We start from the raw sequence: 23,373 nt of genomic DNA, 5'->3' as shown, positions 1-23,373 counted from the left end.
CACAATGCCATACTCCCTCAAGTCCCCTACAGGTCCAAATATATCAATAGCAATTACTTCCCAAGGAAGACTGGGAATTAACCCTTCACTCATAGGAGGTCTCAAAGTCTTCAAGGATTTATCCGCAGAGGAACAAATCGGGCATACTCTAACAAACTTCTCCACCTCCATGTCTACTCCTGGCCACCAGAACACACCTTTAACCACAATTTTAGTTCGGACTACTCCAAAATGTCCCTCGTGGCATAATTCTAAAACTCTCTTCCGCAGACTTCTCGGAGGAATGATTCTATCACCTCTCAGTAACAACCCTTTATCCAGAGACAGTTCAGTTCTCACATCCCAATAATTTTTCTCTTCCGAAGTGATTTTTAGTTTCTTTGGCCACCCCTTGCATATGTAATTATAGATTGACGCTAAAACATCATCCTTGGACTGCTCCTCAAGCCACTCCGTTTTGGTGATGACTGGGGTGCCTGAGTCTTGGATAAGAGCAATACTAAAATTGCTCCAATGGTCCTCTTCACATTCCTCTAAAGGAGCAGGAAGTCTAGAAAGACAATCTGCAACTACGTTGTCTTTCCCAGGTACATAGATGATTTTATAAATGTACTCCTTCATTCTCATGGAAATCCTTGCCAACCTAGCCGAAGCTCCTACACTACCCTCACTAGTCAAGATCTTAACCAAAGGTCGGTGGTCAGTGCGGATGATAATGGGTTTGCCCCACACAAAAGCTCTAAAATGCTCTAATGCCCAGGCACATGCTAACGCTTCTCTCTCAATGATAGGATACCTGGTATGCAGCAGGCGCCACTTGATACGGGGGTCTCCCACCTCCTTGTCGCCAGTTGTTGTGTACTGTAAGTAAGGACCGACATGAGGCAAGTGTGAAGAATCTTTTCTTTATTATTTACTGCTCAACGCGAGACAGCGATATACTATCCTCGCCTGAGATCTGCAATTACTTTCTCCCTTATTCCGGTCCCAAGGCACTCTATATCCATTTACTGACCCCTGCCCGCCATCTCCGACTGGGGCTGTAACATCACAGCAGTCCAGTGGCAGTCAGGGTCCTAGAGACTCTACAATGCCAGTGTTGATTGGCTGTGATGTTTCTGGACGTGCCGGACAAATACACTGTAACAAGCTGGGCCTCACCTCTTCTCTGGGCCCAGATCTCACTGCCAGGGGCATTTTAGAAAGGATCAAACAAAGTAGCTGTGCTGAAATCACAGCACTGCTCAAAGGGGCAAAACATGTGTGAGAATGGATTTTAATGTCGGGAGGCACACTAAAATGCATTACCTCCTCGTCCGTCTTCCCGTCCCATTCCTTAACAATGAGCTCCGCAGAAAGCTTATAAATAGCAGAGATCAAACACTACCCCCAATATGGCACTACCTACCCAACATGCATAAAGGTGAAGTGCGTCGACATGATAACCTGTTCTATCTTTTCTGCGTCTGCAGTATATGTGTTCCTAGTGAGGTCGGACAAGTGTTTTGTTCTTGTTCTTGTCTGTTTCTGCGGCTCGCTTTTCTACTTACTTTACTGCACGGTCACCCTGCTCCGGCAGGCGTTGGTTTTGTTTTCAGGCGGTGGCAGTGCTGAGCGTCCTTGTACCTGTTTGGCTCCGGGTCTGCCTCCTCCTCCTCTCTGGTGTTCGCCCGCTCGACTGGCCTTCATTTATGAATACGAGTGCTTCCTGCTTGGCGGCGCCTCCTGCAGAGGTCGTGAGCTGCGGGACTTTGTTGCTTAGTAAGGAGTTCATTGCAGGATGCGTCTTCTTGTGTGTTCAGTCATGGAGCAGTCTGCTTCTAGCTCTGCTGTACCTATGGTGGATGCCGTCATCTCTTAATCAATGAGGCTGTTGAGGCTGCTTTCAGGGCACGGGAGACGAACGGTCATTCTGCGAAGGTGCCTCACCCTGTTCTCTCGCCTGATGCTGTTGACCTTGAGGAGGAGGATGGTGTGAGGGATCACTTTGTTTAGGGAGCTGAGCTCTCTGACTTGTTTGGCCATACCAGGAGTAATTTGAGGTCTCCTCCACCTGTGGTTGATGGCTTGAAGGGTGATTTTTTCACTCAATATCACCAGCCTGATCCTGACTCTTTGCCTTTGCACGGTGCTGTTCAATTTTGGCAGGTCAAATCCACTGTAAATCAACAGTGGGAAAAGGTTCAGTATTAACTAAATATATGCAGATTTTGGTACAGTGAGCACTAAAATCTGCATCGCATTCCCCCAGAAGTTATAACAGATGAATATTATTGCATGTAATAAATTCTGAACACCATGAGGTTGGATTTTATCATGTGCAATAATTATCTCATTCGACAGGGGCCATTTGTGCTCCAGCTATATCGCATTCGACTCTATTGCATTCGTAATCCGGCTCTTAGTGTGGGAAGACTGTTCTACTGAAAGCCACTACAACATATAAAATAGCCTAGCTACCAAGTTTTCTGTTCATTTGTGTCACTTCCATGTTTGCAATGTGGGTACATGTGACATTTCAAAGCCTTATGTGTAAAACATGAGTGATAGGTCTTCTTTCCCAAATGTGTTGTGGGTGCTTGTCGTGAGGTCATTGTACTTTCTCTACAGGTCCAAGGTGTGATGCTGACATAAATATGTATAAAATATATAAAGGAGGTTTCTAAGATTAGGAAGGCAGATTAACGATTTGCTAGGTTGCAAAATAGAACTAGAAGTGACATTTTTGCTGTTTAATGCTAATAGATCGTGGGTTTGTTTAAAAGCTTTTCAATGACAGAATTTCCAGTTAGAGTATTAACAAAAATTTGCATCTGTACTGAGGTCACACCCAGTTAGAGCTGGATTCTTTTTTATATTTTTATATAAACATTTCCATTAAAAAGTTTAATGCTATTCAAATAGTAGAGACTGCTGAACATCCTTTGCAGACCTATACAGGTGCAGTCAAGTATGGTAGAGTCATCTGCATCCTGTAAGGATCCTGCTTGAATTGAGTCTGGTTTGGGGGATGGAGGGTTCTTTGTAGCTCTCCTTTCTTAACTTTGATTCAGCCCTGTATTAATTCTGACAGGGCAGAAGTGCACGGTTACTGCACTGTGATGTCGTTTTCTTTAACAAGGTGTGTCTTCAGCTACTCTACTAAATTGGACCACAGATGGGTAGATCCTGATAGATTTAGAGGTGGTGTTCCAAATCCTGGGTGCATAGCCCTGTTGCCTTGTTTTCTTTTTTTGCACCACTTTGCTATTTGTAACATAAAAGCAAATGTAATCGGGCTCCAGTCAGCTGGTATCATGGCTGTGGATATACTGAAGGGCCACCAGAGATCGTGTGCTTTTCAGCCAAATAGGCCAGGGCGCTGGTTGTGATGGCTCTGTAGATGATGCAGATTATTCTGAGGCTGGTCTTGTCCAGTGGAGTTCCATCAGGGAGGGGATTAGCAAATCCTATTTTGAGGCCCTGAATGAGACATGCTGCAGGATGCTTTAAGAGATGGGGGCCAATGTGGATCCCGGGAGGCCAAGGAGCAGGGTGTTGCCATCATCCGGATGCAAGGGTCTGAGGGATTGAACTTGAAGATCCATTCTGTAGTCGCTTTCTGGAAGGAACACTTTCTCTTTCTTTATGATGAGTTCCTTGGGGGTTGATATGTCTAGATAGTCTCATTACTTTTGCTTTTATGTGACTAACTTACAGAGGAGATCTGTGATTTTGCACCAACATCTCTGATTTGATGTATTCTTAGAAAATGTAAAGTGTTTTAGTGGGTTGTATATAATAATTTCAATACATATGGTGGAAATGTAGTACTTCCTTTTGCCTTATTGAGCAAGTTTACATCCCTCAGCATTGTCCACAAAGCATACTAGGAGATACAAAACATTGACCTGCATTAGCCTCTGATTACTGACCGTTACACAAAGATCTCTCAAGTGGCTTAAACACCCAGCCCGATTTTTGAGAGTTCAAAGTCAAAGGTGTAAACCAACTTGAACCCAAACCTGAGAGCCGCATCAAACTCCACACATCTCCAAAAACATTTTTCAAACTTGTCTATAAAAGATCTGAAGGTTTTAGATGGCCATCAAATGCATAGCATGAGAGAAGGTCCTGTGTCACTGTCTCTTACAACCCTCATAACTGACCAGAACTAATTGTATTTACCTTCAAGACTGTTAGCACTCTGAAAGGACCCAAACTAGGCAGGAATCCCTTTATGAACTACAAAATAAATACATCAATAATGTGCCATAATACTCTCTGCAGAGCAGGAAAGCTACTTAAAACTGTTAAGTTCAAAACTACTGTAGTCCTTCCCCTTTCGACCATTACACCGCCCAGACTCTGCCTGGTGGTCCATTTATGAAGAGAGTTCCAGTATTAGTGTCACCAGGACAGGAGCCTTCATTTAGTGCTTTCCACTTTGAGACACACCTCCTGTGGGGTGATTGTCCTCACGGTAGTGTTGTCTCCGGTTTGGAGCACCCAAAACAGAGACACAAAGAGGTTTGAGCATTGTTCACCTGGCTGTCAGCCACACCGAGGAGTTATCAGGCAAAGACAAAAGGCTGACCTCCTAGAAATGGTTCCCTTCACCTTGGAGAACAGAGACTGCAATCTTTTACCCCCACCATCCACCAAATGGCAGTGCTTCAGGAAGACTAATCAGCTGCTCCTCTTAGCAAATGGCAAATCAAATTTCTTGAAGCATCTTCGGGCATATTAGCAACACACAGCGATAAATATCGCTGAGCGCGATTAGCGCTATTTTTTATATCGCCGGCTATCGCCGGATTAAATCGCTGAGATAATGCGTTATCATCAACGTTTATCTCCACAGCGATAACAAATCCGGCGATAGCGGCAAAATAAGGGGACATCGCTGGAAATCCTGCAATACAAATGCGGCGATAAGGGAATCCTTGGTAATTGGGCGATATGGACTTAGCCACAGAATCCACCTCCCTTTATAAATATGGCTAAGTCTGACATTTTGCAGACGTTAGGTTATGGCGATAATCGCGCTTAGCGCTGCTTTTTTCATCGCTATGGGTGTCCTGGGTCGGCTTGGTAATATGGTGAAGTGCAGTTAGCGACATTTTCTTTGTTATTTTGAGATGAAACGCCCACTTTGCATCTCATTAGAGATACAAAGCGAGGCGTCGGTAACATGGCTGCGAACATGCGCTAATGCATGTTAGCACTGCCTTGTTAATAGGGCGAAAACATTATCTCTGCTTTTTTGGCCTTTAAAAACGGAGATGAGGCCCTTGATGATATGCCCCTTAGTCTTCTCTCTTTCCCCACTTCAGTGCCTAGGTGTCCCACCTCCATCATCAGCAATGTCAGCAATACCCTTCCACTGTACGGGAAAATCACCTCACTCTCATCTTGTGCAACAAGTCAGGCTTGGAGTATCCAGAATGGATCCCACAAGGATTTTGCTACTCTGGCTCACTCCTCTGCACCCAGGGAGCAAACGTACATAATGTACACGTGGGATGTTAGAGCTAAGATATAGCACATAGAATCAGAACTTTACACTAGTAGGTCAGTAGGCCTCCACTCAGATGACACAGATAAAACAGTTTGACTATACTAGGATCCCAAAACACAGCACACTGCCTCCACAGCTTAATGTGCTAAACCCATGACAGGGACATGAGTCCACTGTCTGTGCAGCGAGGGCACGCTTGATGCACCCATTCAAGTGACAGTACATGTCTAAGACCTCACTCATGTCAAGAGACAACCTCAATTCTCTGTGCACAGACTAGATTAGTGAGAGGACAAAATACAAAAAACAATATACCATATTGTTGTGTTTACCTTTGGTTCTTCTCATTAGAATACACTTTAGAACTTTCTTTCTTTAAAATTTGCCTCACTTCATTTTACTCCATTTTAATTTATTCTTATTCTTGTTTCAACTATGGCCACCATGAAAAATATTACGTGCCCTCCTCCTTTCCTGCCTGAACCTGAAATCATTAAGATAAAATGGAAACAATGGTTCAAAGGTTTTGCTAGTTACATCATAGCTTCAGATGGGACAAAGTTTGATCCTGTAAGGAAGTTAGCGCTTCTCTACAATAATCTAGGTTCTGAGGGGCAACACATTTTTGACCATTTACCAGTCATAAACCAAACTAGTGAAAGTGATTGGGATGTTTATAAAGAAGTTGTTTGTAGACTTTCCAATCATTTCAAAGACGAAACAAGTGTTGTTGTTGAAAGACACAAATTCTATACCAGATGCCAATTTGAATTTGAAACAATTGACACCTTCTTAACTGAATTAAGAATATTAATAGCCACATGTGAATTTGATGGGAATATTGATTCTCACTTAAGAGATCAATTAGTGCTATAATAAGAAGGTACAAGAAAGACTCCTCTGTTGTAGAAATCCCTCCTTAGAAGAAACATTAGAATTAGCCAGAGGCATTGAGAGGTCAGTTGTTGCACAGAAGGAGTTAAACAAAAATAAAAATGAAACAGTCAGTGAACCTGTTGTGCTATAAGTACTAAACCTAAAACCAACAATTGTAAAACTCATGATGTGAAGAAACAGAATGTTTGTTATAGATGTGGGTCTTTTTCTCATTGGGCCAATGCAAAAAACTATCCAGCTTTGGGAAAACTTTGTGTAAATTGCAACTGTTGAAAATGTTGAACAAGTTTCCGATTCCAACGTTTGTGCTATTAAAAGTACAAAAAAAATGTTCTTGCTATTGATTCTGAAGTTACTGATGCGGTCCTTTATGCGACATTACTATTAGTGATGTTAATCTACAAGTGACTGTAGACTCTGGATCTCCTGTTACTTTCATTACTGATTAATTGTTTTATAAACATTGGAATCATATTCATCTTAATCCTCCGGATATCTGCACCATTGCCTTTGGTGGACATAATACTGACATGTTAGGTTTTTTCTCTGATAACATCAAATTCAAAGACAGAGTAATCTTCACCAAAATTTATGTGGCAAAGAAAGGATATAGTATTTTGGGATGGAGAGACCAAGGAAAATTCGGCATTATCTTAAGACCTGGCACCACTTGCCCGATCTCATTGGTTGATCTTCCCAATTCCAATCATGAATTACAACAGCTTTACTTGATCATCACACTCTTTTTGAAGAAAGACTTGGTTTGGTGCATAATTTTGAACACAAAATTTTATTAAAAAAGGACGCAATACTAGTCATCCATAAAGTAAGAAATGTTCCTATATCTATCAGAGACCAATTAAAACTGCATTTGGAGAAATTATGTGCTGAGAAAGTTATTGAACCAATCGACTCATCAGAGTGTATTTCTCCAATCGTCGTAGCCAAGAAAAAGGATTCAAATGACATCAGGCTCTGCATTGATTTGAGATCCCTGAGTAAGAACATTTTGATTGACCGTTTTCCTCTTCCAAAAATACAAGAAATGTTAGCTCTTTTCCTGCATTGACCTAAGATCAGCATACCACCAAGTAGAGCTCGCTGAAGAATCACGATCTCTCACAGCATTCAACACCCCATATGGTGCTTTTCAATTTTTTAGAATGACCTTCAGCCTTGCTTCGGCCGCTTCGGTCTTTCAAAAATTGATGTTTAAACTTTTTGGCGTATCCAAAAATGTGTTGGCTTATCAAGATGATATCCTCATCTTATCCAAAACGTCTGACGAACATATTCAAATTTTACGTGATGTCCTTAATACTCTTGAGAATCAGGGGTTTACAGTAAAAAAAGAAAAGTGTACATTTCTTCTTAATAGTATTGACTATCTAGGACACCATATTTCAGATGGTGGCATCCAACCCAAGTCTGATCTTGTCAAAGCAATTCTGGACAGTCCTGCACCTGTTAATAAGGATCAACTTCGATCCTTCCTTGGACTGTGCGAATATTATTCGCGATTCATTGATAGTTTTTCCTTGCAAACTGAACCGTTGAGGAAACTTCTTAGGAAAGGTGTAGAATTCACCTGGAGTGAAATCCAATCCTCAGCCTTTTCCAATTTAAAATAACTAATATTAAAAGCGCCTGCTTTACATTCCTTCAGGGATGATGTTCAATCTATTCTTACCGTGGATGCCAGTGGTGTTGGTTTAGGTGCTGTCCTTACACAACTGATTAAAGGTATTGAACACACCATAGGTTTCGCTTCTAGATCCCTTTCTCAACCTGAACAAAACTATAGTACAATCGAAAGAGAAGTGTTGGCTTGTGTTTGGGCTGCCAGACATTTTGAGACTTTTCTTTGGGGAAGGAAGTTTCTTTTAATTACCGATCACAAACCTCTTATTTTTCTTTTATCGAAGAGTGATCATGATAAACTTAGCCCTAGACTTGTTAGACTACTCTCCAAAATGTTTGAGTTTAATTTTTCAATTAGGCACATTCCTGGAGGGAAAAATACTCGTGCCGATTTTCTCTCTAGATGTCCCTTACTTGAGGAAAATCCATCTACCTATGTTGATGATAGTGAATGTGTAGTGGGTTTAGTGGATGGTTTGGTGGTGCTGGAAGGAGCCATCACTTACCCTGAATTGATTAAATGTTCTCAAGCAGACAACTTACAGTGTATCAATAAAAAATTCATTGTCAATTGCTGGCCTGAAGAAAGAACTCTGTGCGAAGGCCTACAGTCGTTTTACAAAATAAAATACGATCTTACCATTGAAGGTGATATTGTTTTAAGAGGTAACTTATTAATTCCTCCTCGGAAGCTCAGACTTAGACTTATCAATTTTGCTCACCAGGGTCACCTTGGAATGACTGGTACAAAAAAACGCTTATGACTCTTTTATTGGTGGCCTGGTATGGATGTTGAGGTGGAAAATGTTGTTGCCCATTGTGTTAGTTGTTCCATGTTTGACAAGTCCTTGAAAGTGTGTAATACACCTCTCCATCCGGTTGACTTTCTTAATGGCCCATGGGAAAAGTTAGGCATTGATTTCATTGGTCCCATGTATAATCTTCACTCTAATTTAAGGTATGCCTTAGTTGTTGTTGATTATTTCTCCAAATGGGTGGAGTGCAAATTTCTTTCCCAACCCTCTACTATGGCTGTGATTGACTTGCTCCGTGATTTATTCCGACGTGAAGGAGTCCCCAAAACTATAGTGTCGGACAATAGTGTACAATTCAAATCTCACCTTGTTCTAAATTTTCTGAAAAAATTGGGGATTAAACATTTGACGGTTGCTCTCTACAGTCCCCAGGGTAATGGCATGGTAGAAAGGGTCAACAAAATGATTAAGGAAATTATTCAACTAGCAGCCTTACAAGGAGAGGTTATTCATGAAGCGCTGCAAGAAAGACTTTGGAGTTATCATAACACTCCCCATTCTGTCACAGGGATTCCACTTTTTGTTCTTCTCAAAGGGCGTTATGGTTCCTCTAAACTCAGCCCCTTATGGGTTCTTGAACATACTAATTCTGCTAGTGAAATCCCAGACATCAAACAAGTGCATTCTTCTGTAGAAAGATCTCAAAATAAAATGAAATGGACATATGACACAAACATGAAAGTTAAAGATCTTCAATTCTTTGTTGGAGATTTGGTTAAGATTAAGAGACCACTTAGCTTAAAAAGCAGAAAATCTAAATTTTGTCCTTTAACACGCATTACTAAAGTCTCCAAACATGCAGTGTTAGTAGAAATTGGAAAGTGATGGAGCAAAAGAAATGTGGTTCTGGTAAAGAATGGTATTCATGCTAATTCTAATCTTGAAAATTATTCTGATGAAGATTTCTCTGCTAACCTAAATTTGACTGATTCTGATCAATCCATGATACCTCTTAATACAGGTTGTGACGATATTGTAATCCCACCGGATGTTGTCATTAATGATCAATCTGTTGTGAATAATACTACTGATTTGTCCTTTTCGGAAAGAAGGGGGAGGTCGGAATTGTCTTCTTCTTCTGATAATAATGCTATTGTTCCTAGGGAAAGCACAAGAATTACTCGTGCTCATTATCTGAAAGATTACGTTTTACATTGAATTTTCTTCTGGTGTTCTTTTCACCTTTTCCTTCTTTCTTCCTTTTTCCTTTTATTTTCCTTTTCTGTACTCTCTTTTAGATTTCTCTTTTCTTCTTCTCTCAGTTCTGTTTCTTTCTGTTTAAAGAGGGAAGATGTGTTGCGTTTACCTTTAGTTCTTCTCATTAGAATACACTTTAGAACTGTGAGGAAATGTATTCCATGTTAGCGGTGAAGTTCGGAGGTTCGGCAGTTGTGCTGAGACCTCCAGAGCTGACCGCTACTTTTTATGAATGCTGTGTGCTGTAACGAATAAAGAAGGCATTCACATCTCTGAAGAAGTTCTCTAATCGGTTCATTTGGTGTGCATCGGACCCCTTCCTACACATATATACGCAGTTGGGCACTTAGGGCAGAGTACACGACCAAACACCATGCAGGGGACATCTCTGTCCGTTCAACTCCCTCTTTTTCCTCCCACACACGCATGAGTAGATGTATATGAGCACCTCTGCGAAGTAGACATAAGAATGTGGACTGTTAGTGATGCACAAAGGCAGGCATGGTGAAGTTGGCCTGAATTTACAGCCAAAAAAACTAACCATGGTCATCTTTCAAACAAGGCTCAGGGAAAATATTTAGAATTCCTGTGGCCTTGACAAAGGATTAAGCAAAATATATTAAATCTCTGGGCCTGGGCTTCACACTGAGCTGTATGGCTACTTCGATGACTGTATCTAACTCACAGGACTATATGTATACTGTAGAGAAACATAAGAGTGTAAGATCCACTATCGCGATTTTTAACACTTAGATGTCAGAAATTTCTCACAAAATCTTCTGTGCACACAATGCAGCGTAGTGCACAATTGGCAGAACTTACACAGGGTTGTTGTTGTTGATATTGTTTCCGACCCGGACCTCAGCTCCTCTGAGACGCTCTGGGCAGCAGTCGGCTCTGTTCACCACCACAACAGATCCGATGGCTTGACTTTGTCCTAAGTCCAATCTCCACCAAGGATTAAGGTCCCCATTGGTGGCGGAACAGGTCTTATCACTGTAGCTACCGGAACGTTTGCCACTCAGAGGATATGATGGCAGTCCAAGATAGCCATACTGGGTGCTTTGAGAGGCTGTCCCTTTCAGTGCCAAATTTTCACCTGAAAAATATATTCAAGAAGTTAAGAAGTGACCAAAAGAATACCATATGACAGCATTCCTGCAACTCAGACTCGGAGTCTTACCAAATACATTGGTGTGTGTTTTGAGTGTGATGTGCCACTTGTTAATGGATTCTGAGAATTTTATAACCATATTTCCTAAGATGTCCCTCTTGAACCCCACACATTCTTATAAACCTAAACTGCAGAAGAAAGGCATTTCCAAGCATTGATTGTTCCATCACAACCACCAGGCATGATTTATCTTCTTCATGGATATTACTCACAATAGTGACAAGGCACTGATCTCGTTTGTAAGATGTTGTACATCCCCTCTTTAGTCAAGAGGATGGCATTAAATAGCAATTTTTATTACGGGTTTTAAATCCAGTTGACTTGCAAATGTTAATATAGCCTTATAGCCCGCCGTAGCGGGCTATACCGGCTGTTAATGGCCCGCTGCAGCGTTAAAGGCCCGAGCCGAAGGCGAGGGACTTTAACAACAGCAGCGGGACATTAACAGCGGTATAGCCCTGCTACGAAGGGCTATAAGGCTATTAGAACATTCTGCCACTAGAGGGCAGAATGTTCTAACAAAACGAAGCCCTTCAGGGAGCGCGAGGGGATTCAAATTCCCTCCGGCTCCCTGAAGTCTTTGTTCACAGCCAGAGCTGTGAACAAAGACAATCATTGGAATGTTGGAGCTCCGGGCTTATACCAGCCAGTATTAGCCCGGAGCGCTCCATTGTCTTCAATGGAGCTGCCAACGTTCCAATGTTCTAATATAGCCTTATAGCCCACCGTAGCGGGCTATACCGGCTGTTAAAGGCCCGCTGCAGCGTTAAAGGCCCGAGCCGAAGGCGAGGGACTTTAACAAAGCAGAGGGACTTTAAAAGCCGGTATAGCCCTGCTACGAAGGGCTATAAGGCTATTAGAACATTCTGCCACTAGAGGGCAGAATGCTCTAACAAAACAAAGCCTTCAGGGAGCGTGAGGGGATTGAAATCCCCTCAGGCTCCCTGAAGTCTTTGTTCACAGCCAGAGCTGTGAACAAAGACATATTGGAATGTTGGTGCTCCGGGCTTATACCAACCATTATAAGCCCGGAGCACTCCATTGTTTTCAATGGAGCTCCCAACATTCCAATGTTCTAATACAATGTGAAACCCAGTGTCAATCTTTCTCGTAACACATCCTTTCTAAGTGACTCAATTCTTTACGCCTCCTAATTGCGCTCTTAATATAGGTCCGGATAGCGCAACATGTGTAAACATCTGACAAGTTTCAGAAACAATTAAAGGCCTCCTGATAATAAATGAGGCTCTGTCTTGAAAAAAATGGTCGGAGCACCCTTAATCTAGTATCTTTCTAGACTTTGCAAAACAACAGGAAATGGATAGTCGTTTGGCTTACTTTTCCATCACATGAGCATCTGGGTAAGTTTTCTGACCACGCCTTTGATATAAGAAATACAACTACATGATGGAGTAACTGAAACTGCAATCTTGTGAGATAAAATCTATCCTGGGAGTTAGTCACTTTAACCAGGTAGCCTCTCATCCCCTGTTGTATCAGGCCTGCACAGAATCTCTCCACTGTCGTCTTGGATCGTTCACACATTTCTCTATGGGCCTCCCTTTTCCCCATAAAGAAAGATCTTAATTCTTTTTAGCTAAATTGTGAAATGCTATCAGGGTCCGAAATGCTGAGATTTTCCTCCTTCAATTCCTGTGTTAGACAATTACATACCTCAACCATGGGATTTTGTCATATTAGTCAAGTTCTGGACAATTCAGTATAGTATCTCTGGTAATCTTGGTGCCCTGTTTACTCCAAATACTATGCCATTTTGTCCCGGATGGAGTTTTCTATATACATCATATCAAGTTATTTGTGGTTTATATAAGCTGAGGTCGAGCGTGAGACTGCTAAGAGTCTACATAAAAAAGCATTTTCTTTTATCTTGATCGCTTTACAATTTGTCTTGCCCCAAATTGGAGCCCCATTTAGTGCTGTTGGGATGCATTTGCTTTTATATAATTTCACAAATTCTTTTAGGGATTTCGATCCAATTTTGCTTGCAAATCTAAAAGCCACCTCAGAAGCCCAAATAAATGTTAAAGTTTGCGGTTTTAAGGTGTGGTCCCCAAAGTCTATCCTGTGGGATCAAAATGCCCAGATAGCTGAAGGTTTTCACTTGTTCTAACTTCTAGCTTACTACAAATTGTGTTTTACCCTTCTTTCTCCCCTTGCCACGAACCATGGTGTATGTTTTGGATATGTTTAGTTTTAAGTCTCTACCTTCCATTAAACTTACAAAATTATCAATCAAGATGTGAAGGCCATTTCCCGTCCTGGATAGCAGCACCACATCATCGGAGTATAATAAGATTGGGGTGACAGAGGAACCAACGTTAGGTGCCTCTGCTTTTACCCTCAGTAGGAGGGCATTCACGCTGTTGATGTATTATGATGAGAATAAAAAAGGGGCCAGGACACAGCCCTGCCTGATGCCTCTAGTTACTCAGAATTTGTCTGTGCATTCCCTATTTTTTCCAAATGCTACTCAAGCTGTCAGAGATGTGTATAGCTGTGAGAGGTGACATATAGGTCTGCCACAATTTTGCATGATTCACTAAGTCAAAAGCACTTCTCAAATCTATGAAGCAGAGATGATTTTGTCCCTGAAGTACCATGGTATATTTGCTGATAATTAAATGGGGGTTTGTGCCCTGGCCCACCATGCCAACTTCTTTTCTGAACCCGTACTGAGAATCTGTCAGTATGCGATGTTCCTGCCTCAGGTTTTTAATCTGCCTAATACCACTCCACCCATTGTTTTCACAGAACAGTCTAATAGAGATATTAGTTGATAACACATTACATCTCCCCTATCGCCCTTTTTGAATATTGGTACAATGATGCTATCACTCCAGGTTTTTGGGAAATAACCTTTTGCTGCCGCATTACAGACTTGGGTTAATATGGGGACCCATAGCGATGTGTTTGATCTAAATGCATTGACTGTGATCCCATCTGGGCCTGGAACTTTCCCAAGGGCACTGTTTGTTAAAGCTACAGTGACTTCTTCAATGATAATAGGCTTCAGGGGTTCAAAGACTGTCACGTCGGGAAAATTCAGAGGAGGGACAATATATAGGTTATTTGGATTAAAAATCCCCCAAGGAGGATGATCCATGCTCCTGGGGCAAATGAGACTTCCACAGTTGGCAGTTTAAAAACAGGGGGAATTTACAGGTTTCCAAAACAAGGTACAATCACCAGTGTTTGCTGCCCTTTTCAAGTTCACCCACACCTGCTCCAAGAATTCCATTTTTCTAACTTACGGGCATATCAACAAGGCGGCGATGAAAAGTTATCACCGCTTTTGCGGTCGTTTTCGGCCGAAAAGCGGCGATAATTTTATAGCAATATCAGCAAGGACACGCTATCGCATGAATCCTTGCCTTAGCGCCCTTTCCTGTAACGCCCACCTTTGCATCTCTAATGAGATGCAAAGAGGGCGTTGCAGATCAAAATAACTGGAGAAATGTCGCTAACCGACATTTCTCTAATTATCAATGGGCACGCTAACAAGCATAGCGATAAGAAAAGTAGCGCTAACCTTGGTTATCGCTACTTTCCTTACGCCTGCTTTTAGTTTGACTTAGCCATGATATCCTATGGAAGGTGGATATCATGGCTGAGTCTGCCCTGCCCTATCAGCCAGCTATCGCCAAACGTTGTGCGGTTATTGCTGTATTTCCAGCAATAATTGCACAATTGGCAGCTTGTGCCTGGAATTTTATCGCTTTTGAGATAAGCGTTGCTAATAGCATGCTATCTCAGTGATAAAATTCGGCGATAGCCGGCGATAATTATCCTACCGCTAAGTACGCTTAGCGATAATTATCGCCGGTTGTTGCTGATATGCCCCTTATATTTTCTGTGTAAATCTTGTCTCTATTCCCTGTTTCTTGGGGTTTCCTGTAATGCCTGACTTGCTCTAGTGCAAAGTGCATTGAACCACCTGTGGGCCTTTTATTTTTACTGATCTCCTTCACTGGGTCTTTTAATTTGTCTGTGATTGCCAATACAATGTTATGGAAGGCCTCTAACAATCTTTCATGGTTCACCCCCCATTCCGTGCAGATATCGAAAGCCTTACTTTTTGCCTTAACTACAGTTTCTATTAAAACTGTTTTCATTTTTCCTGTCCATTTTTGGCTAACACCATTTCTACCCTCTGCTTCAATGGGTGGTGCTAACCTATGCCCATTCAAGTTGTTACTAATGATGCTAAGTGTGAGCTTAAGTACTGAATGATCACTGAGTGCAGATGGTACACGCTTAAAAGATCTGTTTATATTTGATTCGGTTACTGAAATCATTATGTGGTCAATGATGAAACAATGTACCACACACAAAAGAGAGGGAGGAGAGGAACTCCTACTTCGATCTCCTCTATAATTAACTAATCACACTCAGAGAAGTAGGAGTGGAGAAATTTACTTTGTAGAGATTTAGTGGCAAAGTCAAAATGTTTGACACAAAGAAGAGTAGGGATCAAGCAAAGAATAAGTGCAGAAAATCAGATGTAAAACTAATTCAGGGATATCCAAATACCTATTTTATTCATGGATTCCCTGTTCAGGATTAAAAAGGTATTGCAAACCAGAGGATGGTGGTGAATAGGGTAGATTATGAACCATTCACCCATCCTCTCTGTAAGTAAATTGTCATGTTTCAGCTGGATATTGTGTCTTCCCCGGCTTTCATCAGGACTACTAGATCCCTGTGACGGCGCTGGGAGAGACATTGTCACTGAGGCGGACTCACCTTGATGAATGTGTGACTACAGGTAGCCGCCCTCACTCCTACCTTTTTTCGAGCACAGACTACAGTGAAACTCGATTTTACCCGAAGTGTGATTATATGATCGACGTATAAGTTCAGGTTCAGTCCTCGATCCTCTTATTAAGGTAGGAAAGGAGGGTATAATTATGGGCTCAGTGAAATTCTCCTTTCTGAGAGCTCAATTCTTCATTTACAACCCCTACGGCCCTTTCCAGCATACAGTCGATGGCAGTGTGTTTCGCTGGGGGGGCTCGACACAGGGTTTCCTCCAGGCAGTTTCCTTTTGACCATTTTTCAAAAGGGTGTTATAAATCACATCGGTATGGGATCCCACTTGAACCAGGTAAAGAGTTTAAGTTTCACTCCTTGGACGATTAACAGACAGGGGCTAAACTTATAATACCTTACCCCAAAAATCTGATGTTCGGTGTGGTGGCCCAGCCCAGCCTTGCCCGGCCATGAACTGGCGTAGACAGGCCAGCTCTTGGCATGCCCGGGCACGAACCACGCGCATCCTGCGTAGAAATTTTTATACAGAAAAGGGCAACCCAAAATTCCGTTGAGAGCTTTGGTAAATATAGTCTAACAGGTAAGAGTGCTAGCAAAGGATTTGTTTAAACATATATATTTATACATAAGTTCATAAATCATTTTGTGTGTCTTTAATTGACACTGCAACTTAATTGAAGATTTCTATCTGATAAACTGGAAAGGAGAAAAACTATTAAAAAATTATTCAGACCAGGTGTATATATTCATAATCTTTTTATATTGAAAGAAAACAAATCTTCTCATGTACAGTAACAGGGGTTCATTTTAGTAAATCTCATGATACATTGACCATGGTCATTGCTTGGTTATATACACATTCAAATACCATATGGTAATGTATCCAAAATCCAATTCCTTTATATACAAGTTAGGCCAGTCGAGCAAAAGATACTAGGCTGTAGACAATCTGTTTAATAATAACTAAGAGGGAAGTTGTATTGTGCCGCGACGTTTCGGTCTCGGTTGTTGTGTATCGGTGAGACCATCTTCAGGACTGTAAATATTTCAAGATGATAAAGGACCCCCTTATGAGGCCTGATGGGCAAAAGTTGACTGGTACTGGAAATGTGTGATAAAAAGTCATGTATTTTGAGACCACGTCAGTTCTTGATTTCAATCATGTTAAAACTGCTCAGTTGTGCATTGTTGAGTGGTTTCACAAAAAGAAGACCATATGGTGAAAAAATCACTGAATTCACATAGGAAAAAAATGCCTTCCACCCTGGTTAAATCACCGTCTGAATACCTGCGCATTTACCGTGAATCTGACGCAGAGGGGTCCTTTATCATCTTGAAATATTCACAGTCCTAAAGATGGTCTCACCGATACTCAACAACTGAGATCGAAATCGACGCACAATCCTATACCCCCAGTTACTGTATATATGAAGATTTGTTTTCTCTCAATATAAACAGATTAAGAATATATACACCTGCTCTGAATAATTTTTCTTAATAATTTTTCAGTGGCAGAAATAGCACCCGGTGCTCTGCTGGCCCCCACCCCAACAAGTACGGCACAAATCTCAGGAAACCAACTTGTGGGCAGGGAAACAGGTAAGTGAAGCACACATGCTGCGGGATGCCTCTGTCATAGAAAAAGCACTCTGGTGTTCTGCTGGCCCCACATGACTACCGGGAAAGCTGGGTGATAAAGTCCCAGCCCAACGAGTGCTGCAGTAATCTCAGGAGACCAACTTGCGGGCAGCTAAACAGGCAAACGATGGTCACTACATGGAGAACTATTCATTACTATTCAATCAATCAGTGACACTTGTAAAGCGCGCTACATACCCGTAGGGTCTCAAGGCGCTCAATGAAACAACGCAAAGTTGGTTGCACCTGTTAGACATGTCAGCCTTAGGGTGGTCGTCCCCCAAACTTTTTGCCTACTTGCCTCCAATGTTTCCTGGATTTTTTGCTTCTGTTGACCTGAAGACTCTGTGCACTTCGCCACTGCTAACCAGTGCTAAAGTGGTTGTGCTCGCTTCTCTAAACATGGTTTGATTGGTATATACCAAATTGCCATATTTAACTCAGCTGTAAGTCCCTTGTAGAGTGTTATACCATATACACAATCCACACAAAAGGGAGGTGAGGTTACCTTCCTACCCCGACCTCCCCAGTCAAAACACAATTCACACAGCAGAGAGGTAGGAATGGGTGCTATGATTCAATTGTTAATTGTATGTGGCATGTGCTCTGTGCAAAAATACTGCCCTCACTCACAAATTGTGACATGCTTCATCATTGGGCTTGCTAACTGACACCCCTGCGCAGACCAACACCTGGGGTGGAGCAAAAAGGAGGCGAAGACAATACTAGCACAAAATAGCGGGATCACCAAATAATGTGCAGTTTGTGAAGGTTAAAACTAGCTCAGGTGTATCCGTGGTTCTATTTCATTCCTGGACCACCCGGCCAGGATTAAAAACCTGAAGGATGGTAGTGAAAGGAGAAAATTAGGATCAGTTCACCCTTCCTTACTGCAAAAGTGTGTGAATTAAGAAAAACATTTACCCAGGGCCTGTAAATTAAATGCTACCAGCAGGCCTGCAGCACTTGTTGTGCCACCTACCTTTGTAGCACTCTAACCCTTGGCCCAGGCCTGCCAATACAGCCTGAATGCAGTGGCACACTGCCATGTCGTCTTGGCATTTAAATCCCCTTACCAAGCCTTAGAATCCTTTTTCAATTACATATAAGTCACCCCAATGGTAGGCCCTAAGTACCCCATAGGGCAGGGTGCTGTATAAGTAAATGGTAGTACATGTACTCTTAAGTTTTACATGTCCTGGTAGTGAAAAACTCCCAGACTCATTTTCACTAGTGTGAGGCCTACACCTCCAATAGGATAACATTGGGGATTCCTTATTAGATTTAATAAGCTGTAATTCCTAATGGGGGGGGGGGGTAGATATGTCATGTTTGGTAACTATGGAATTGTAATGATAAACCCCCTTTAATGGTAAAGTCAGGTTTTGCATTACAGTTTTTAAAATGCCATTTTTAGAAAGTTGACAGACCCTATATTGTAATTGCAGCCAGCTTAGAGCCAGGGCAGGGGAGTCAGATAATTCTATGCACGTCAAAAATCCTTTCCAAAAACTTCTCCCAACTTCCAGAAGAAGGGCACCAGTGTATAAAAATAGTACCTTCAGACTCATTCTTCAGTTCACAACTGGAGCTGCTGAAGGACTCTCAGAGGACTGCTTGCTGCTGTGAGCTGCTGTTCACTCTGCCAGACTGCTGCTGTACCTATAAGGACTGCTTTTCTGCCTGGAGGCTGCCCTAAACACTCATAGGCCAGTCCTGCTGTTGAGTCCTGCATCTTCCCCTGCACCCAGGATTAGCAGAACTGACTCCAAAGGATAGTGTGCTAGCCTCCTTTTCAGAGACAGGAGCATAACAGGCTCCCACCACCTTGAATCTGCACCTGGCCCAGCCTGAGTGAATCCTGAACCTCCAAGAGGTCTCCATCCACTCCTGGGCCCTTGGTTGTGGTGCTAAATGTGCCCAGAAAGCCAATTTCCAAAACTGAGGAGTTAGACAATATTTGGCCAAAAGGTGCTCTGAGAACCAGGAGTAGGCCGGGACCAACCTGCTTACCTATTCGCCAGAGGTGCATCTCCTGTCAGATTGACTTCATGGCTTCCCTGCTACAACCTTCTCTGCAGCAGCAAATCTGTTTCAGCTGTCCTTCACCAAGAGGGTATCTGACCACTTGGAACTGTTTTCGGCTACAGCCATCTGACGACGACTCTCTCTCTTCGGACACTCCTGCAACCATCCCCCGCTGAACTACTACCTTCTCAGACATTTTTCTTTTAGTATTTTTCTAAGTCCACAGGTAAGTGCTGACCAGTCCCAATCCACTTCTTGTATCTGAACCACGCTCCATCGTGGTCGGCCTTAACTTTCTACTTTGACCTTGTCTTGTGCAACCAGATGTCCACAGTTGGCCCTCTGATCTTTTAGGTGCTAAATTTCACTTATAACTTTAAAAATTCATAACTCTGGTTCTACTGGTTGAATTTTTGTCGTTTTGGTGTCAAATAATGTATCACCATTTACTCTATTTTTCTAAGTTGGTTTGGGTTTTTTCTTGTGTCATGTTTACACGTTATTACTGTTTGTGTGCTGCATATATACTTTATACATTGACACCAAGTTCAGCCTGACTGCTTTTTTGCCAAGTTACCCAGGGTTAAGCACAGGTTAATTTAGTGACTTCTTGTGGTTGACCCGGCAAGGGATTGTGGCTGTTGCTTGACCAGAGATCAGACCCCAGTCACCAACATCCCAGTTTCTCGCTGTACCTAGTATTATACGTCTCTAGTTTGAAGTACACAAACTAACATTATTTTCCAAAGATGCAGCACTGGCCTGGGAGCACTTTCTCTATAGCAACAGTTGTAGATGGAGCATCAACTTGAACGATACCAGGGATCCCATGTCACTCGTGCTTTGCAATCCTAAGGTGATGGACTTTAATGACAGTTGTCACCTCAACTCACATTTATGTCATTGGTTCTAAGAAGCCGTTGAGAACAGTTAAACTTTGGTTTTCAATTCCTAAAAGGACCAATTCATGATCGTGCCCAAGGTAAGGCCAGGGGAGAGTGTTTCCTGTGTCCTATATTCTCCTTGTTCTGTGTTGTTTCTCCAAAGCCAGCTCCCTTTTGTGTAATGGAGTTAGAGTTCCTTAAGGGAATGTTCTGCCAGTAGCTGTTAATGCATTCCAAAAGAGGTCATGAGCCAGGCAGCTGCAAGGGTGTGGATATTCACAAATAGTTTGCAATCTATCTCTCACTCACCGCTACACATCTCACTTACACTAAGATTGCCCAGACATAGGTGCAGCAGAAAGTGTTGGAAAACACAAACATCTATAATAATGACAGTTTGGGTGCAGGAAGAGGATGTGTTCCTTAACTGTATTCTAATAGTGAAGGAAATCATGTGAAATTTGTGAACCTTTAAAACATGTTCAAAGTATTAAAAATATGTGTATGCATACTCTGAACAATATATAGAGCAGTGATCTTCAAACCCTTTAATGTCACCCCCCCCCATAGTGCAAATAAAAACATCATCGAGCCCCCCTCAAAAAAAATCACAATTATTCTATTAGACTGCCAATATTGAAATATTGTCTAGACTTATTTAAACATTGCAGATAAGTTCTGTTACCATTTTAAGAATGCAATCAAATAAATGATTGCCAAACATACTATTCTGGTCAAGCAGTCCTTATTAATGTATAAAAGTATCCACAGTGTCATTATTAGAAACGAGGATGGGGTTTTTGAAGAATATTTGGAGTCCCTTCCCTTTTGACACCTTCTCCCAGCCAGAATATAAATGACAAAAGCTTTTACTGATGGCCCATTACAGAGCGGCTTACTGCGGCTCATTTTTTCCGCTGAAAAAAAAGCAATGTTATCAGCATAATGCTTCTTTTGGCTAGAGTTTGGCACCCCCCCAGCCCCCTTGGATCACCTGAGGCCCCCGCTCCCCAGGGGCGCCCGCGTACAGTTTGAAGACCCCTGATATAGAGTATGAAAGTTAGCATTGAGCTTACATCAGAAATATTTTGATGTAGGCACGACTATGGGTCTAGTTGGCAATAACCAGCCAAGGCGTGGGCACACCCTCGAAAGTGAATGCAAGAGGTACTTCTGTAAAGCTGTCTTACTGCAGCTATCCTGGCTGGGGACCAAGAAACGTCCCATAATGTATTGTACTAAACAATGAAAGGGATTTTTCGGGTGTCTGAATACCCTCTCTGGTGATTAGTGCGCTATAAAAATCAACATAACATTGTTGGCGGGACACTGTACTATAGGAAGTTTATTTACACGCCCCTGATGCTGCAGGTTAAATGTAAACAAGAACACCACAGCCCTTCTGAAAGCTGGTTACAATGGTCTCATTAGGCGAACATGTAAACATTCAGTCAGCCCTAGTGGCTGATACACTAGCATGTTATCAGTGCTTCCTTCCACTCCATCATGAGCTGGAGCAAAATCCTCCCTCTGGCTATATAGATCCGAGAGGATCCATATACCCAGGGCTTTAAGTAGGATGAAAAAACTGAAGGGTCTCTCAAAGGGGTGGGCCAATTTAATGAAGGGCATGGCTTAAAACACGCAAGCTAAAAATCTGTGCTTAGCATAGTGTGCTGCCCGACTTTTATTTTGCTGTTTCTGTCTTTGTATCCAGATATATGACACAACAAGGAAAACCATACCTACAACAAGTCAGGACTATTGGCTTTGTCAATGGTTGTTAGTTGCATAAGATAAATAAGCAGCGACTCTGGCTTGTATATAATATTGAAAAAGCTTCCACTTAAAGCTCTGGTGACACCACGACAATATTGCTGCTCCTCAGCTTCAAAAAGAGAAGGGAAATCCAGAAAGAAAAATTACTCTCTTTAAAGCATTTCCCTTCCCCTACAACGCTCACCTGGCATGACGTCATGCTGTAACTTCTCCACAAATGAGAAGTGAGCAGTGTGAGCACGCGCACATGATGTGCCTGGTATCATTGCAGTACGGAAAAAAAACGGTCCGCCTGTGCTAGGGTACAAAACAGAGCCCGATAGAGACCCGTTTTGAGCCCCCCTTTAAAAAACTGCCGGTGCTCAGTACTGGGGAGACCCAGCCCACTTAATGCCCTGCATGCACCTACACTGGAGTTGATGGCTCAGTAAATGGTGAAGAGGCCACTATTGTGTGCATGTAGGTTTCAGGTCCTCTCTGGTCCAGCTACATGACGGAGAATTTCTCAAGTTTGTTCCTGGAAGATATAGAAGCATGTGGCACTGGTTGGGGGTCATGTCTGTGGGACTGAAACCCTTGGTCCCCCCTGTAGGCACCCACCGCCACACATACACATTGCGTCTCTTCACTCACCACTGGTAGCCCTCCACATTGAAATGTTTGCATAGAACTTGGCATTTTCTTCACATGTTCCTTTTCTATTAGAACCCTGGAATGTTGGAAGCTCCATTGAAGACAATGAAGTGGCTCGGGGAAAATCATGGCTGGTATAAGCGACATACATTTTTCCTTGTGTTTCTCCTTTTTAAATATAGAACATTCTACCCTCAGTGAGTTGAATATTCTAATAGCCTCATAGCCCTTCTGCCTCAGGCTCTGACGGTTGTTAAAGGCCTTTTCCCCGCTCCTGAGGTTCGGGCCTATAACTCGGGTTTAGGGCCTTTAACGATCGGTATAGCCCTTGGAAGCTGGGTATAAGGCTACAATATGCACAGAATTGATGTCATTGGGTAGATTTCATCACCTAAT

At 42.3% G+C, this 23,373-nt stretch overlaps 1 protein-coding gene across 1 annotated transcript in view; it reads left to right on the top strand.

Annotated features, from left to right (window-relative positions):
- Positions 1-852: 852 nt before the first annotated feature.
- The window catches only part of LOC146830438 (fucolectin-5-like), a 141,759-nt gene continuing 119,238 nt past the window's right edge, over positions 853-23,373 (top strand). Inside the window, exon 1 of the mRNA XM_085604675.1 lies at positions 853-863. The gene's annotated coding sequence lies outside the window, so the exon portion shown is untranslated. The remainder of the gene's footprint in view (positions 864-23,373) is intronic.

The sequence above is a fragment of the Triturus cristatus genome, chromosome 5_1, assembly GCF_964204655.1.
Source record: "Triturus cristatus chromosome 5_1, aTriCri1.1, whole genome shotgun sequence".
Classification (NCBI taxonomy): domain Eukaryota; kingdom Metazoa; phylum Chordata; class Amphibia; order Caudata; family Salamandridae; genus Triturus; species Triturus cristatus.
This window is presented reverse-complemented; position numbering and strand designations above follow the sequence as displayed.